At 34.0% G+C, this 12,728-nt stretch overlaps 1 pseudogene; it reads right to left on the bottom strand.

Moving 5' to 3' along the window:
* Nucleotides 1-1,500: 1,500 nt before the first annotated feature.
* On the bottom strand, nt 1,501-7,424 carry LOC110703107 (annotated as a pseudogene).
* Between the last annotated feature and the right edge of the window lie 5,304 nt (nt 7,425-12,728).

Below are 12,728 nucleotides of genomic sequence, written 5' to 3'. Positions count from 1 at the left end.
ATTAGTGTCAATTGAGTTATTTACAGGCAAAAATATAGGTAGGTTAGGTTGTGTAAGGTTAGTATCATAGTGAAAAGGGAGGTGTTTTTCATAGAAAACAATGTCTCTAGAAATAATGATTTTGTTGTTCTCCATATTAAGCACCCTATATGTTTTCTGATCAGGTGGATAACCTAGAAGAACACATGGACTAGTCCTGGGATCAAACTTAGCTCTATCAGTCTTGAGAGTTGAAACATAACAAAGACACCTAAATACCCTCAAATGATCAAGTTTGGGTTTAGAGCCATGTAATTTTTCATAAGGTGAACTAAAATCAATGCTGCTAAGAGGCATTCTGTTAATGATGTGTGTTGCACAAAGCAAACACTCACCCCAAAATCTGACAGGCACCCTACACTGAAAGTACAAACTCCTTGCAGTTTCCAGCAAGTGTCTGTGCTTTCTCTCAACCACCCCATTCAGTTGAGGTGTGTCAGCACATGACCTTTGATGTACAATACCTTTACCATTATATAGAGCCAAAATCTCTCCTTCACATAGTTCTTTGGCATTGTCAGTTCTAATGCATAAAACATGTGCAACAAACTAATTTTCAATCAAAAGAACAAGATTATTCAAGATAGAAACAACATCTGACTTATATTTCATCAAAAAAGTCCAGGTGTGTCTTGAATGATCATCAAAAACAGTTAGAAAATAACTACAACCATCATGAGTCTTAGTCTTATAGGGACCCCAAGTATCAACATGCAGCAACTCAAAACACTTAGATGATCTAGAAGTGCTAGAATGAAAGGGTAACCTAGTCTGCTTTGCTTTGTGACACACTTGACACACTACATCCTTCCCTGAGTTACAACCAAAATGACTGTTTACTAGATGAAGTTTATTAAAAGGAATATGACCAAGTCTGAGATGCCAGAGCTTGGCTTCTTCTGTGCTAGCCAAAAGAGAAGTGTCTGTAAACTTTGAATCCACAGTGTTCTGCTTCACTGGATCAAAATCATCAGTGGCATACAGACCAGAACTGAGACTACCAAGAACCAAGGAATGTTTCATGGTTGGATCCTAAATTAAACATTTATCATGAGTGAAGGTCACTTCACAGTTCAAGTCCTTACACAATCAGTATGTAGAAATCAGATTGAATTTGAAACCAGGCACATGCAAAACATTTTGCAGTTTGATTCCATTTTCAAATTGAACAGTCCCAATATGTTCAACTTTTACTCTTTTACCATCAGCAATAGTAATGGTGTTAGGAAATTTATCAAACACCTTATATTCACTGAATAATGCAAGATTAGAGCATATATGATCAGTAGCCCCACTATCAATTATCCAATTAGAATGAGAACAAGTAATGAGACAAGTACCTGCCACAAATTCTCCTGCAGTTGATTCTGGTGCAAGTGAACCCCCAGCTAAGCTTGCACCAATATCCTGAGATTGCAGAGCTTTGAGAATTGAATTATAGTGATCTACTGACATAGTGACCTAAGCATCAGAATCCTGAGAAACTTCATCATCAGCATTACCACCCTGAACAAGTGCTGCAACCTTCTTGCCTTTAAACTTGTTGTTGTTTCCAAAATGAGGTGGATAACCATTGAGCTTATAGCACTTGTCAATGGTATGTCCTGGAAATTTACAATAATCACATAAAACTGGATTAGGCTTCCTGTTCTGCATCACTAGTTTTTTATTACCAGAAGTATGCTGATATTGAGGCTTGTAAAACTGTTGAGGCTTCTTGTAATCAGCTGCAAATGCCATGACCTTAGTGTTAGAGTCATCAACACTCAATTCTATTTGCTTCACTTCTTGAATAAACAACCTGTAAGCAATAGAAATAGGTGGCAAAAGGTTGCATCATAAGAATGTTGGATCTGGTATTGTTGAACTTAAAATTCAACTTCATTAATAACTGAACTAAGCATTCCTCCTGTTGTTGCTTGACAGGGTAAAGTCGTATCCCCAAATCAAAAGTAACTCCTAAATCCTCTAACTAATGTAGATAGGGAAGTAGGGTCGAATCCACAGAGAAACGGATCTTTCTATTCCTAATTAACTAATATAATCTAGACTATGAGGTAACCAATATGTGAATTTAAATAATAAACTAAACTACGGAGATCAAGAATAAGGAGAAAATAATATATAAAAGGATCTAGGGCATAGGTTCACCAATAAATAATATTCCAGGGTTGAATATAATAATCATTCATCAATGCATGATTAATCAGATCATAAAGGGCTTTCGCTACGTATTATAATCACACAATTAATTTACCGGTATTAAATCTCATCTTTCGAATCTCGACTTAACCATTTATAAATTAACCTGCCTATTGAAACTAGACCTAAACATTAATTCTCATCCGTCAAATCTCGAATCAATATTGTCAAACTCATGCATAAAAGATCAGGCCTAATCTAGTCACAGAGCATTAAATCAATCAATAGGAAATTAATCTAGCATTGATAATTAACAACAATAAATTACCCCTCCATATTATTAATTATGGATCCCCAAAAACCCTAGAAAGAAAACTACTCACACATAATAGAAACTAAACTAATCAAAGCAATAAAGCAAAACATGATTAAAGGAATGAAATAGACAATTAAGATTAAAAGAAGAGAAATCGTTACCAAAATAAATCTGGAATTAAGAGTGGATTAAGAACAAAGGTTTAAGAGAGAGAAAAGCTAAGAGAACAATTAAGAGAGTAAAGAAATAGTAAAAGGAAAAAGGAGAGCGAGCAAAATCGTATTACGGAGGAGTATTTATACTTCGTACAAATCCTAAATTAAAACAAACTAAAACGACGCTAATCGCCTCCTAATAAATACACGCGCCCGATCGGGCGAGGCACCGCCCGATCGGGCGCGCCTTTTTGCTCGATGTACTAATCTCGCGCCCGGCCGGGCGCGTCACCGGGCGCCAACCTTAACTTCTCCCGCCCGGCCGGGCGCGCCTCCGGGCGCCAGCCTCTTTGGCCGGGCGGCTCACTTGGGCCACTATTTGGACTACGATTGAGCTCCATTTCTTCGGGCCAATCTGGGTTTCCTCTTCCGGTCTTGAATACTCGGTCCAAATGCCCCGGTATCACCTATATCGAGCCCTTAATCACCGGTTCGATGGCTCTAACCGGCCCTAGGCTATACGAGCAACTATGAGAGAAACAATTTTCTTCTTTATTAGCTCGGGCGATCCATGACCGTCTCCATGTTGGTATGCGCATTGAGCTGTACGAGCAAGGTTCATGGCTGCTTCTATGAAATCAGCCGAAAATGGAGTATCATTCACAACTTGAATTTCATTTAGCCTTTTCCAGCTTTCGTCGATCAACTTGCTTAAGTGTTTACGTGCATCTTTCATTGTTACGCCTTTTTCCTTAGCGTAACATGATATTGCATTTGCCATTTCTCCTCTTTCTATTTCAGCCTACGTACACCAAAAAAGTTGAAACGTTACTATATTGTCTATATACGTTAAGTCTTAGATGAGGCGGACTTAAAATATTATGTGCGTACCTCAGAAGTGGCAAGGTCATTAGAAAGTCGAAAGACCATGGAAGGTAAACGTAAAATGTCATGGTTGTTTCTTAAGCAATGAAGCGCCTCGGGAGTAATTTGTGGACTCACGAAGAAAAATACGTGTGTTAATGCTACGACTCCTGAGACTGAAATCCAACCATTGTTGAGATATTCTTCAAATGTTGGAGTTTGGCTATTTTGTAGCCATTTTGCTTCCACCAAAAATGCCTTTATCATATCTTCCCACTGCATATCAAGAGTACGTAATGTACTTTAGTCCACACCAACCATGAACCATATATATGTTTAGTTAATTAATCTAATCGGACTAAATTTTGACTTTATTTGTACACTAATCATTAAGAAAAATTCCATATGAAATGTCATCGGATTTATATAAAATAAACACAAAAAATATAGACATGGTCTGATAAGGTGTGGTTTGATTTAATGATGTTAATTAAATTACTTATTGTCTTCTTAAGGTACGGGATGCAATTAAAACCCTTTTGCTTGAGGATTTCATATCCAATCTCATTAACAGTGTTGTACAATGCTAGGAAGGTTAGTTTCATGTAGTCTGGTAATTCATCGACAGCGTTAATGTTCCACCTACATGTAAACAAGCAATAACACAATATTAAAAAAAAATTACTTTAAAATTTAGTACATCGATCTGACTAAGGGACGGAAGGAGTAAATAGTTTAGGAAGCTTTAAAATTTTACTTATGTGCCTGCATATAGATCTAGTACAGTTTAATCGCAAACCTCTCAATGGCATTGGTAAAGAGCTCAAGTTCATCAATGGTCCCATAAACATCATAGATGTCATCAATAATGGTGATGAATTTAAAGGCTTTGGTTAAAGCCTTTCTACCGGAGCTAAGTTCAGGCTTAGATAATGTGCCTATGCCCCAAAAAAAGCACTCCATTAGTCTATCCCTCGCAAAGCTCAACTTCTCTGATAGCTCAAGATCCTTCCACCACCTAAAAATAATAACTTACACAGTAATTAATCAAGGAGGAAGTCTCAGTTTATCACATTGATTAACAAAATTTGTTTATGTAATGGCAAAGTCGTAAGTAAATCAACAAATACGTGCATTCAACTTGACATTTTTGTAATTATATCATTTGTAGGGTCCATTTATAAAAGTTGTTGGTTTAATTACAGTTTTATAAGGTGATAAACTTGTATTTTTCGTAATTAGGTAATAGTTGTGTGAAGATTTATGGTATCACCGTATCATCATAATAAAATTGTAAGTAAAGAGCTTACCTAGCCAATTCTTGGAGGTCTTGTTGATGCATCAATTGTGCCCTATTGAAGTCGAGCACGGCAAGTTCGAGCAAGGCCGTTTCATCATCCTTAGGATGAATTTCGACGTAGTTTCTAGCTTCGAGCTTTGGCATTCTATATCGTAATGGAAGCTCTAATGTGTAATTCACATCATCATTAACAACAATCATTTTATCCTCAAGTTTGTAACTATTAATTAAGTGCTCTTTGGTGAAAACTTTGGCCTCATCTAATAGATGTTCCCCTTCAAATCCAAGGTGTGAGGCTTCGTACAAACTTTTCATTCCTTCGTTGTCATTGCATAAAGAGGGATTAAAGTTGCCATTTTCATCCATGAATTGCTTAAATATGTCTGTTTCTCATACCAAATAAATCCATGAAAATCATTTTAATTACAAGGAAAAAAAGGCACATTAATTGGTAAATTAGTATATTCAACAACAATATTAATACTATACAATAGGCTGAGAAGAGAAAATCAATAATACAAATGCCGTAAATTGTAGCGTAATGTAGTTCCATTAATACTAGGAAACTGGAGATAAAAATTTCCAAACTTCAGTTTAGTCTAGTCTAGTCCAAAACCCTTTATAAATCAGTATTAGGTAGTACAATATATACGTAGGGCTGAAAACGATCCGGGCCAAGCCGAGTTTTAGTTTGTTCGAGCTAAGCTTGATAAGAATTATTCGTGTTCGAACTATCTCGAGCTTGAATGAGCTTTTAAAAATCATTATTCTCGAGCTGGACTCGTTAAGAATTTGGCTTGTTCGAACTTTGTTCACGAACGTACTCGTTTGCATTTTGAGTTTAAGTTCGACCTTGAACGGGTCTAAAACGGGCTTGATTAAATAAACGAGCCTTAATTTATCATTTAAAAAATGGTTTCTCTCAAATTTCAACACATTCATTTAATTTTATATAAGATGTTTATATTCTTTCTATAGAAAAAGGTAATGACGGAGTTTTCATGCTTTTACATGATGAAATAATTAGTACTTTTTTTTTAAATATGTATGAATAAAAGATATATAAATTTTTCAAATTTTAATTGGGCGTGAAAAAACTTATAAATTTACTTTAAAGAGTTGTTCATGAACATTATCGAGTCGAAACGTGATGTTGTTCGAGCTTTGTTCATTTATTTGACGAGCTTAAGATATTTGTTCAAGCTTGTTTGTTAGCTTCACAAACGAGTTTTGACCAAGCTTTGACCGAGCTTGTTCGCGAGTAGTTCACAAATGTATCGGCTCATTTACACCCCTATACATACGCATATATAAAATCCTCTACAATTAATTTTCTCTTTCAATATGTCGGGTAAATTTTTATTCTATGATCTCTAACATCTCTTATACATTATGATTTGATTTCCAATCCGATCTAGTCTAATTTATTTTGGTCTTGGCCTAAAAAACAACACACAAATAATTGATTATGTTGACAACACAATTACACACTTTATGAAAATAACCAATATCAACAAAGAAAGTATTATCAACACTTGTTTTGTATTTTTTTTTTTTTATGGGATACTTATTCGTACTTAAAATTGAATAAAACTGAAATTTGCATTTATTGAAAAGGAAACATACCTTGAGACATAAGAATTCCATTTTGTCTGAGAATTCTGAACCCAAGAGCAGTAGCATGAAGATCAAGTTCCAAATCATCAAATTTGCATGACAATCTACGTAGTGCACTCTCTATATCTTCGCCAAAATGATTTCCAAGACCTAGTCTTTGAATTTCATCGATTATCTTGAAAACCATTAAGGGTTTCAATTCTTCATTAACCATCAAATTCTTCACCTCACATTTTAGCCTCTTTACTATGTTTTCATAATCATCCTAGATTAGTTAAGCATATAACAAATAATTAGCCTAAATTGATAATACAATATCACATAGTATACACGTATACTATAGTATATATAATGCACATAATATACATGTATATTATACATAATTGTAATTAAGATAGCGATTAATTTGAAATAATGCACTTCTAATAAAGAGAAATGAAACCCGATATATAAGCTACTTGGACCATGAAAAAATAATGACTATTATATAAGTATAATTGAGAATTATCAATTATTTTTAGGATAGAAACTAATCTCACAAATTTTTTATTATTATTATTTTTTTTTTTTAAAGCACTAACCTCACAATACTTGTGTGAGAAAATTTATTATTATTCGCATGCGAGGTTTAAATGTACAATATTAATTATAAGAATAATAAAGTTGAAGATGAACAATCAAGTTAATTATAACCAATAACATGTATGGCCTATCGATATACTTGTATAATTTTGTACCAATATGGTGAGTTTTCCCACATACCGGATCTATTGCCATACTCACCCCTTGATCGATGACATGCACGCCAATTATGTAATTAACCTCTAGGTATACCACATCAAACAATCTTTATTATTTTTACCACGAAATTTACAAAAATTACCTGCTGATCAACATAATGATCTCTCTTCAAAGACTTAAGAAAATCAAGATTCTAAATACTAGGTTTATATCCTGCTGAACGTCTATCTGTTGTTGAAGAGCTCATGGTTTTTTATTTAAAGGTTGTACAACTAATGGGCAATAACTAGAACTTCTTTGCATAAACAAGTATGAGTTAATTGAACAAAAATGTTGTTTGTGCTTCCCCTTAATTTATAGCTTCCTTCTTTTTTTTTTTCTTTTTTTTTTCTTTTAAGAGAGCTATATAACTTGTTGATTTTCTAGCTTTGTTTTGCAACATTAATTTATTAATGAAAGAAGTTAATATGGTGATATGTTCCATCTTTGTCATTAAGATAACAAATAAATGTTCCTTATGTTTTCCTAGGTATTTCGAACACATAATTGAAATTGAAAATTATTTATTAAAAAAAACTACATAAACTTCTGGATTAAATTATTTGTGTAAGTCCGATTACTACTGTTTTATGGACAGTACAACAATTTTTATAAGCATACATGGATTTGATGACATTATATGACTAACAAAATGCAACAAATTTCATATCTTAATTATAATTGCATAGGTACTAAATATCTATTGTTACTAAAAAAATGATGGTTGTGATATGATTGATAAATTACTAAAGATGTTGATTGATGCGGAGTAATGAATTACGGAGTATAGATTTGCCTCAAAAAAAAAAATTACGGAGTATAGATTGATATAAATAAAATCATATAACTAGACAAAATCAAGAATCATTCTTTATTTTGTATCAATTGATATCAATCTCTAAGATAAAATAGAAACTGAAACTAAAGGCAAAGCAAACTTACCATTATATAAATATTGATTATTATTACTTTAAATTTGCACAGCTATTTTTCATTATTAATGTAATAAGTTACTTTTGTTGTAAAGAATAATTTTTAAAAATTAAATAATTAAGAGATTAGGGTTCACCTTCTTAATCAACATAACTCTCAATAACTTCAACTCCCTTACATCATAGGTGAAATTATAAGCGGACAATTATATTGTATACTTCATACTTCATTCGTATGTTTCTTGAAGGCTTTTCGACATTTAATTTTAATTCGTTCACTCGTTCCTCATAATTAATACGAGTATTAATTGTTGATTTGTTGATATACTTCATATTTTTTCAGTACCTATTACGAAATATTTGTTATTTTCACTTTAATTTTTACATACCCTCTCTTACCCCTAGTACGTTTTAGACCTACTAGTCAATTTTCTTTCACATACAATCACATTTTCTCTCCTATTGAAAAATAAAAATAACACTTTTGCGTTATATTATCCGTAATTTCCTGGACCGTGCATCTACATTAAGTGAGCAAAATATGAAAATATATGAAACTACATGTCTTAGATACTCTAGCTAGGAATCATTAGTTTATGACCCTTATGCACAGTACGGTCTTAGATCCTAGGACCTCCTGAAATCAGGAGGGAAACTCTAACCACTTGAACTATCCCTCACTCTCACTATCTCTCTTAATCTAATTATTCATGTTAGCAACTTGTAGACTCCAATTAAGCTAATCAAATAAGATTATTGATTTGATTTCGTACTTTGGGTCTTTGGGTGTGCCCAACAGATTTAGTCTATAGTATGCTGTAAGCCTAATATAGTAGCATGAGAAAATTAGAATAGTCTTCTTATTGATCTAAAGCGGTGTTCATCAGCTACACATTCATCACCATCATTTGATCTTTCAATATTCTATGTTAATTCATTTGAAACAAGTATATGGACTTCCCCTTACATAGTCACATGTAATATCCTTTTCAATCTGCTCATATATATTCATGTGGTCGAGTGCATATTTGCATTCCTCTTTACGTGGCCCAGGCCATTCAAAATGGCCCAGGGTACATTACAATTATTAAAGGTCTCAATTATGGAATTCATATCAATCAATCAATAACTATATACTAAAAAACATACCAGTAATGACACGTGTCATTTTCTGGTGTGTCCTTAGTTTTTTTTTTTTTTTTTTTTTTTTTTTTTTTTTTTGCGGAATAAAAAATTCTATTACAGAGACAGATCTTACACAAAAATAATTCCCTAAACTTATATAATATAATTACTTAAAATAAAAAAAATGACATATTTTAACACAAATATTTATATAGCAATAAAAAAGAAAAAAAAATCTTAACATAAGTTTGATAATTTTTTACATCATTTTATATCTAACAAATCTTTCGTAATCCTTTATTTTGATAAAAAATTTGTCAATTATATTATATATATATATATATATATATATATATATATATATATATATATATTTGTTTATAAAAAACTAATTATAATGAATTAATGATAGTTCAAGAGCGATAATTGAAAATTTCCGTGCAAGGCACGAGAACTAACCTAGTTTATATACTTTATCACACACCTCACAAGTGAGCTGTTGGGCTTGAAATTAAATGTGAAAATAGCTTGGACCCTTTCCATATCAACTGGGAAAAAAAATTCACTTAAAAATAAATAAGAATTGAATCTATGATCTCATGTCACTTGAGATAGCATGTTTTTTTTTAATTATTATTATTATTATTATTTTACGGGACTTGATAGCATGTTAAAGGACCAATGCATTCAAAAACTTAATTTGATGATTGAAACCTGGCATCTATCGGTTTATGTACTCTATCATGTCCCCTCACAATGTAGATGTAACATGGACTCTTTTCATACCAAATGCTAACATTCCACTTTGAAAGGAGGGGTGTATAGCCCATGATCTGTATGTCACATATGCGCTATGTCACTACTAGAAAACAACTGAATTCTGACGGAACATTTCCGTCGGAAACACCCCTTTTTCCATCGGAAAACCCGTTTCCGACGGAATTCCGTTGGAAGCAGTTGTCGGAATATGGTTTGTCGGAAAAATGACCTATTCCGACGGAATTTCCGTCATAAAAGGGTTTTCCGACGGAATTTCCGACGGAATTATTTCTGTCGGACGGCATATTCTGACCCAGGCAAGTCCGTCGGAAATTCCCGACGGATATGATTCCGCCGGAAAATTACGACGGAAATTCCGTCGGAATATTCTATTAAAAAAACAAAAAAAAAAACTGCACCCCCACCAGCCTCCACCCAGAACCACCCCCCCCCCCCCACCCGAGAACCACCGCACACCGACCCCAACCACAAACCCACCCTTATCCCACCACCACCGACACAAACCTAGTAAATTAAACACCACCACCACAAACTCAGAAAATTAAACACCACACACCACCACCACAAACCCATTAAATTAAACACCAAAAAACGAAAAATTAAACCCATAAACGCGAAAATCAAACCCCAACAAAACGAAAATCACCCAAAATCGAAAATTAACACCAAAAAACAAAAATTAGCCCATAAATCTAAAAATTAACAACAAAATCGAAAAATTCCACACAAAATAAATCAAAACCTGTAGATCTACATATTTAAACAGAATTTCGTTTAAAAAAAAACATTAATTTTATTATTGGAAATATATAAATATACAATTATCTAATAAAATTCATAAATTTACATAACAATTACAAAAAAGTAACTAGATATACAATCTAACCTAAATTAAAACTAGATCGATCTACAAAACAAAAACCTTGAGAGTGGGTGGCTCGAGACGGTGGTTGTCTTGTTGCGTCGTTGTTGAGGGTTGATGTTGTGGCGGTCGTCGGTGGTTGATGTTGCGGATATACACAAGAGGTCGGAAGATAAGAGGAAAGGAAAGGGAAGAGGAGAGAAGAGGAAATTGAAGAGGAGAGGCGAAAGAGATTGGAAGAGGAGAGGCGAAAGAGCCACAGAGGGAAAAGAGAAATGAGAAGAGGAGAGGAGAGAGAAAGAGAATGAGAAGGAAAAGAGGAAAGTGAAAAAAGAGGCGGAGAGATGAAAAGGGGAAAAGGGGCGTCTCTAGCTTTAGGGTTTTATTTTTGAAATGTTAATTTTTTTTTTAAATAGGACTTCCGACGGAAATTCCGTCGTAAATTTTCGACGGATACAAATTCCGTCGAAAAATTAAATTTCCGACGAAATAATCCGTCGGAAAGTGCATATTTTCCGACGGAATAATTTTCCGTCGGAAAATTACGATGGATTTCCGACAGAATTTTTTAATTCGTCGGAAATATACGACGGAATATAATTCCGTCGTAATTTTTGGTTTTCCCGACGGAATTTTAGGTCCTTTGGAATTCGACCTGATTCTTGTAGTGTGTATAGAGAAGCCCAAGCTGCATCCACACAAGTGATGAAATATTAATATTCAAACTACACAAGAGATGCCTTATAACTACAACATATACGAGCAAAAGCAATGGTCAAATGCAACGGTTAAAGCTAATACAACGGTCTGATGCAACGGTGATAGCTAATGCAATGGTTCAATGCAAAGGATAAAACTAATGCAACGTTTTTGTAAGCTATTGCAACGTTCCTAACATAACCGTTGCATCAGCCTATCAAATGCAACGGAATTTTAGGCTACTGCAATGGTCCAAAAATGAAATGACCGTTGCACTAGGTGCTAAAATGTGAAAATTTAAAAACGTGTCTTGTTTCCCGCTCCCATTATTCTATCAAAAATTTGAAATCGTTATTCGGCGGGACATTATTATTTTTTGAAATAAATTCTTACCATGTACATACTCTTAATGTACATGGTAAGAATTTATCTTGTCTCTCTCTCTCTCCATATCTATCTTGTCTCTCTCTCTCTCTTCAAGTTCCAAACTTCCAACATCAAGCTTCAAATACTTTCAATTATCATATCTTTTTAGTAAGTTTTTGTTTTGTAAAATTTATTTCTTTAATTTTTTCATATTTGAATATTTTTTTTTTAGGGAAAGCTAGTAAAACCATTAATCAGTAATCAAGAGTTGGACAAATTGTCCATCAATACATAGGGAGCAATCACAGGGGGACAATGATTCTCCCAGACTTGCTCACATCCAAAAGATACTATCCTAGCAAGAGAGTGGGCAACAGAATTCCCATCTCGACGAACATGAGGCCAAGATACATAATCGAGAAATTTGCTCACAAACATTACATCATCCAAAACAGAATCAAGATCAGAGAAATAAGTCACAACCTTCGATAAACGGTTGATGACGACATGGCTATCGGACTCCATGATCACATACTTTACACCATACCTGCAAGCCAGCTTCAACCCGAAAAGAATCGCTTTACATTCAGCAATCTCGGGAGGCCGGCATCCCCTAGTTCTTCTAGTTCCAGAGAAAAGAACTTCCCCTCTTTCATTCCTCGCCACTGCTCCCAACCCAACCCACCCTTCATCACGCAGACTAACATCACAGTTGACCTTCACAAAATCAGATGGGGGAAGGCTCCAAGTT

Source organism: Chenopodium quinoa, unplaced genomic scaffold (assembly GCF_001683475.1).
Source record: "Chenopodium quinoa cultivar QQ74 unplaced genomic scaffold, ASM168347v1, whole genome shotgun sequence".
NCBI classification, from domain to species: Eukaryota; Viridiplantae; Streptophyta; class Magnoliopsida; order Caryophyllales; family Amaranthaceae; genus Chenopodium; species Chenopodium quinoa.
This window is presented reverse-complemented; position numbering and strand designations above follow the sequence as displayed.